Consider the following 5,890-nt stretch of genomic DNA (forward strand, 5'->3'; position numbering starts at 1 on the left):
CATCAATTACTGTGAAGTTCTGAGTGGACACAGTGTACAGCTAGGAAGAGTTGGCACTGTTGTACTTCATTAATGGAAATGTTAACCATAAGTTCTCTCCTATTACTTTATTCAAAGTACATAATTAACATAACAAAAAACAACCTGGGGGTGAGGGGAGCCTGCTGCTCTCTGCAGCCCAGAAACCTGTCTTCACCTGGACTATGACCTTAGCGGTTGCTCCTGGAAGACTAGGGGGCCACAAATTTATTACTATACATCCATCCCGTTTTACAAAATAGTATTTATTTCCACTCTGTTTCTACAACCCCCAAAACAATTAGCTTTTGCCTCAAAAGGGACTACAAAATTAGGCTTAATATCAACAGCACAAACTACATCAATACAAGTTACGTTAAGACAAAAGAACTCCCTATTAATTTGGTATAACTTCCATCATTTTCAATGCACACCCACATACATGACAGCAGAACTTAGTCCTTCACTTCTTGTTTACTGCACTGAAAGTCTGAAGTTGAGGAAAGTTAATATTTTTTCTTAAGCAATAATTTTTGGGTTAATCTCCTCACTGAAGCTAAAGTACATTTTTCACAAGAGAAGTCTCTCTCAACTCTCTTAAACAAGATGCCAGCAAAAATAAATGAATGTGCAGTAGGTGGGGGGGGGGAGTGGTAAAATATCTGTGCAAAATGCTGACCCACCAAAAGCACACAAAAGCATTTGTTCAAGTAGAAACTATGAATAATTTAATCTGAGGCAAATTACCAAGCAGCAATTAAACCACACACACACTACAGTACAAAAAGTTCCCATGCACATTTCATGTTAACAAAGGAAGCAATTTTCTGTAGGGATAGCAGGGCTGTGATGCAACTCAGCCATCTGATCTACTCATTTAATGATATCAGAGATCCTCTGAGATGCACAGGAAATTTTGAGCAGTCAAAAGGAAATGGGAAGCACATTTATGTCTAGCTCCTTCATGATCAAATTAAGTAATTCACACAGGAATATGGAGAGGTCACTTCTCATCCACAATTTAGGACAAGGAAAACGTGCTTCCCACACCCCAAACAGGATCCATGAAACAGGCCAAAGCAGACTTTTGTATTCTGGCTGTCCATACTTGTGGAAAAGTCTGAAGATTTAGAGAGTAATTCCCTGACAAATTAGAGAAATTAATGTAAATAGACAAACACAGACAAAAGGAGGAAAGCTGACACACAACTGGATTAAGCAACTTGCCCAAGGTCACAAAGGGCATCTAGGGCAAAGCAAGACTTCCAGAGTCCCCGTTTATTGCCTGAATCATAAATTAATTCTATCTGAAAAAAACTGAAAGCTGACTACATCTAGGCACTGGCTGACTTTGCCAACCCTTTAACCTTGCTCCCTATAACACCTCTTCCCTATTAAAACAGAACAATTGAGATGCTTTATGGGAGCAAACCAACTGTGAAACTTAACCAGCATAGCAACACTTGGGAACCTTCAAATCACAGAAAAACCGTGTTTCATACTGAGCTGAGTGCAGCATTCCTCAATACTTTAAATAATAGACCCTTTCCCCAGCCACTTTATATTAGTTAGTACTCAGGATAAGCAAGTTCAGCTGCACAAGAAGGATTATTCAGCTTGTCTGCTATTGCTGGCTTTGTCCTCAACAACTCTCTAAATACCTCTCAAATTCCACGAATGCACGTGAATGCTTTGTATTGTAGCATATACAATAATTATTATCGCCCTGCATTTTATGCCCCCAAAACACTTGTACAATTATTAGTCTTACAGCATTCTACTAAAATAGAAGAGTCAATATCCCTATTTTTATAGAGACCAAATGTGAAGCAGGATGGTTATTCAATGTAAAATACATTCAGAGCAGACATCAAGGTTAATACAAGCAGTTACATGTTCCTGTACCTTGTGAATGTGTTGTGATCACTTCTCTCTCTCTCTCACAGATATCTCACATATACACTTGCAGCTAGGCTGGGATTTTCAGAAGCACTGAATGCTGGCCAAAACGCTCATCACAATGACAGCAGAGATGGACCCACCCCTAAACTTCAAAGAAGGCAATAGGCTTGCATTAGCTCCCTGCGGCCCTGTCAGATTCCAACGAATCTGCAAATTCTGCTAAATACCTTGTCATAAGGACACAAAAAAGGAAAGGAAAGGAAGCTTCCCAATTCTGAGCAGAAAGTTGACTTCTTAAATCTTAAAATGCTTAGTCTAATGCTGATGCAACAGGCAACTTTGCTCATCCAGATAGCTTTCTATTAAATCACTGATTCAGTCACACTACAAAAACATTATTCCCTTTAAACCTATATATGCCTAGTCTCCTTCAAAACTGCTCAACAGAATCTAGTTTTTTTTCTTCATTTTATGCTGTGATTCAATACCCTAAGTAGAAGGAGAGTTGTTGCTTCATGCCATGTATGCACATGTATAAATGTCAATTTATGGCCGTCAGGTGTCTCCAATACAGCAAAGGAAAGTACAAACCAAACTGCTGATTACCTAATCTCATTAAAACCTAGCGGTATGCAGACTGACCTACAGCATTTATGAGAGCCTACCCAGCTGAAATATACAGGAATCTTAAATTATCTTTTGGGATGAGACATGATATATATTGCAAACTGTATGACTGTGTATTTTGGAAAAAGATGGTTAGCCATGTTAGTTTGAAGTCAGAAAGAAGGTAAGGCAGGGTGGCACCTTATTAGTGACTAACAAGCACAGCATATTTTGAAAGAGTACTATTAGAATCACCATATATCGGGTAGATACTGAAGTGATAACAACTAAACCTATGGCACAGTGAGGAGCCAGGCAAAAGCGTGGTAGTTTTCCAACAGGAAAGACTCCCACTGACTTCACTAAGCCCTGGATATAGAGCAGTTTCAATCAAAGCTCTCAAAGCACAGATGTCAAAGCTGCGCAACAACTACAAGAGACTACAAAGTATTTAAAACTCTTTGGAAAAGAGCTGAGAAAACTGAAACGTAGCTAATGTTTGCTAATGTTTGGAAGTGCTACCAAATTCATATTCTGCACAAATTCATCTGCTGAACCATTTCATTCAGATCTCAAGCTGCTTGTACTGTGATCTGAATGTAGTAATGGGCTGGGGAAAAAAGCCCTTTGAGGCACCAAAGAAGCATTCTGAAAGTGTGCCACAGTTTCTCAAGTGGAAAGCAGCTTTTTGTACTTCAGACTAACAGAAGAGACAAAATGACAAAACCCCTACATAACACGCAAAGACAACCACAAAATGCTGATGTTATTAAAAGATTCCTGTGACCTAAAAATAATCAACATAGCTTTATGATAATGCTGATCAAAATGTGGATTAATTCCATCAGTAATTATAGCATGTGGAATAGGGCAGTTATCCAAATAATTTATCCTGTATGTGACTATTAACTAAAAAATTATTTAAATCATAGTTTCCCCACCATGACTACAGAAATGCATATCACTTTTGTGATGCAAGAAGTCTTATTTTGTATGCAATACCAAAAACGGAACTCCACGGTTATATGTTCCTGGCTTCTCCTTTCTGAATGTTTTACTCAAATTTAGGCATAAACCCACCACAACAAAGCATGTAGTTCACACACAGGAGAGCAAGAATGCTGATCATTAGCATACTGTCTTGTGTTTTTTTCCTACTGTGGCAATAACAAATATGTGAAGTACTAAAAACAATGGCAAAATATATAGCTGCTCTTTTCCAACCAGGGCCGTGGGAGGAAGTCTAACAGACGTTTGATTCTTTTCCAAAAAATAATGAATTCATAAGGACAAATGTCTCTAAACTCTAGCTGTCTGCTTATAGTAAGTAGTGCCTGTAAACTGTATGTAAATCCCTTGCAATCCACTTTTCTACAAAAACAATCTGCAGGGTAACAAGCTCATAACAGCAGAATTATAGTGATGGTGAAATAGTAAGTGGAAACATCTCAGAGCTGGATTGGCACCTTTTAATGTACCATAAATTGGGAGCAGCACTGCCCCAGGTACAGAGCAAGCAGCAAAGCATGATTTGGTCCCAATTCTGTCCCCACTTCCTCCTTCCTGCAGGGAGAAAGCCGCTATACCAGCCCTTTTCCGGCTTATTTCCTTCTCTGCAAATTGGCTCAGCTGTGTGCTAGGGAGCGGTGGATCTAAAACTCATCCCTTTCCCGTCCCCTGGAGTAACAGGCTTTTGGTGGCAGCCCTAACTTCACATGCCAACTCACAAATCAGGGAGCCCAGGCAGGAGAGTAAGGGGTCCCCTCTTTCTCCTGCATGAGCATGTAGGTCACCTCACAACTGAGCCTTTAAGAAGGAAGTAATCAACTCCTTTTGTGGAAAGTGCACGTACAAATCCTACTATCTCTTTATCTGAGTTGCGTGCGTATCACCCACACATTACTTTGAAAGTCTAACCCTGGAGGGTTTTAGCAGATGCCATTAAATATTGATGTTGTTATAAGCTTCGTATTCCACGGCAATTTATCTGAAAGGGAATTAATTTGTACATGGGGTAAATAACTCTTTGAAGGCAGCTTGTCAAGAGCATGGATTTTTAATACTATTAAGTGAACCAAGATATCCTGTTAGATCCTCAGAACAGTATCTTCTTTATTATTGTAGCATATTGAGTTTAAAGTTAAGAAACTGCAGTGATATGGACATCCTATGAGGGATCCATTTTATTAATATTGTTTCTTAGACTTGGAGCCAAAATTCACCAGCTTTAGTCTGTCATCAAAATTAGGTCAGTGTTTTCATGAGAAAGCTATTTGCAACTTCACCCCATTTCTTCCAAAGCAGAAGCTGCCATGAAATGGAGGGGTAAACTAAATAGACACATCAGCTTCACTCATTTCATTTTTCTCCCCGAGTATGTGGTGCATATCTCTGTTGCTTTTTACTTAGATTGTACGCACTTCAGAACAGAAACCAGAAATACCTTATTATGAGTGCACTGTGCCTAGCAGAATGGAGCTGGAGCCTTGAGGCTCTACTGCTTTACCACTCCTGGTGGTAACAATAATGTGAATAAGCAGGGTTTATGTAGTACACAGCTCTTTTGCAGAACCTGTTGCACAGGGTTGTATTTTACCCACAGGGTGAGAGGCTCGTCTCCTGGGGTTCCTGGGACAACTGGAAACAAGTCTCCAAATTTGTACAAGGGGAAGGGAGGGAATCACATCTTTCCCCATTTTAACAAACACACCTTTTTCCTACAATACATTTACTACAATTAGAAGAGAACAAATATCCAAGTACTACAGGGATTGATAGCTTCTATTACATGGAGAGCGTTTGAGCTGTAAGGTAGATTTATTTATTATTGGCCTATTTATTTATTTTAAAGGATTTAAGGTGGGTTTGTAGCACTTCCCTTCAAAACAAATGTATCAAAAAAGGGGATGTTTTACTGTTGTATTAAGGATGCTTGATTTTAGCAGTTACAATAAAAATTAAATACAGTACTGCAGACCTCTATCTCCTCTTAAAAATGAGGAATCTCTGTTTTTACATAACAGAAAAAAAACAAGGATACAAATCTGCAATATACTTCTCTTAGACTAAGAAAATCATGAGGCTTTTCACTCCTAATTTTATTTCCAATCTCTTGTATCAATGGCTGCTGTAGCACAAATCTAATATGGCGCACAGCCTGAAAAACAATGTTGGGTCCCTTAAAAGTATTAAAACATAACCGTTTCTGAGAACTTTTAAAAACATATCCACGCTCTCATTCAACAAAGCTGTCAGCACACAGGGAGACCTAGCTATCTTTCCTGTATTTTATTCCCACCTCAAACCGGCACTCGTACTGTGTACCTAAAAATCAAATTGCCCAGCGCTAAAAAAAAAAAAAAAA

At 38.9% G+C, this 5,890-nt stretch overlaps 1 protein-coding gene and 1 long non-coding RNA gene across 14 annotated transcripts in view; one reads left to right on the forward strand and one right to left on the reverse strand.

Moving 5' to 3' along the window:
- Positions 1-5,890, reverse strand: part of FNBP1 (formin binding protein 1) — a 161,232-nt gene that overhangs the window by 136,028 nt on the left and 19,314 nt on the right. The window lies entirely within an intron of this gene.
- The window catches only part of LOC109292962, a 19,433-nt gene continuing 14,328 nt past the window's right edge, over positions 786-5,890 (forward strand). The window contains exons 1-2 of the long non-coding RNA XR_002096215.1: positions 786-796; positions 3,384-3,386. This is a non-coding gene — a long non-coding RNA (uncharacterized LOC109292962). The remainder of the gene's footprint in view (positions 797-3,383; positions 3,387-5,890) is intronic.

The sequence above is a fragment of the Gavialis gangeticus genome, unplaced genomic scaffold (genome assembly GCF_001723915.1).
Source record: "Gavialis gangeticus isolate Ggan-Ray unplaced genomic scaffold, GavGan_comp1, whole genome shotgun sequence".
NCBI lineage: Eukaryota > Metazoa > Chordata > Crocodylia > Gavialidae > Gavialis > Gavialis gangeticus.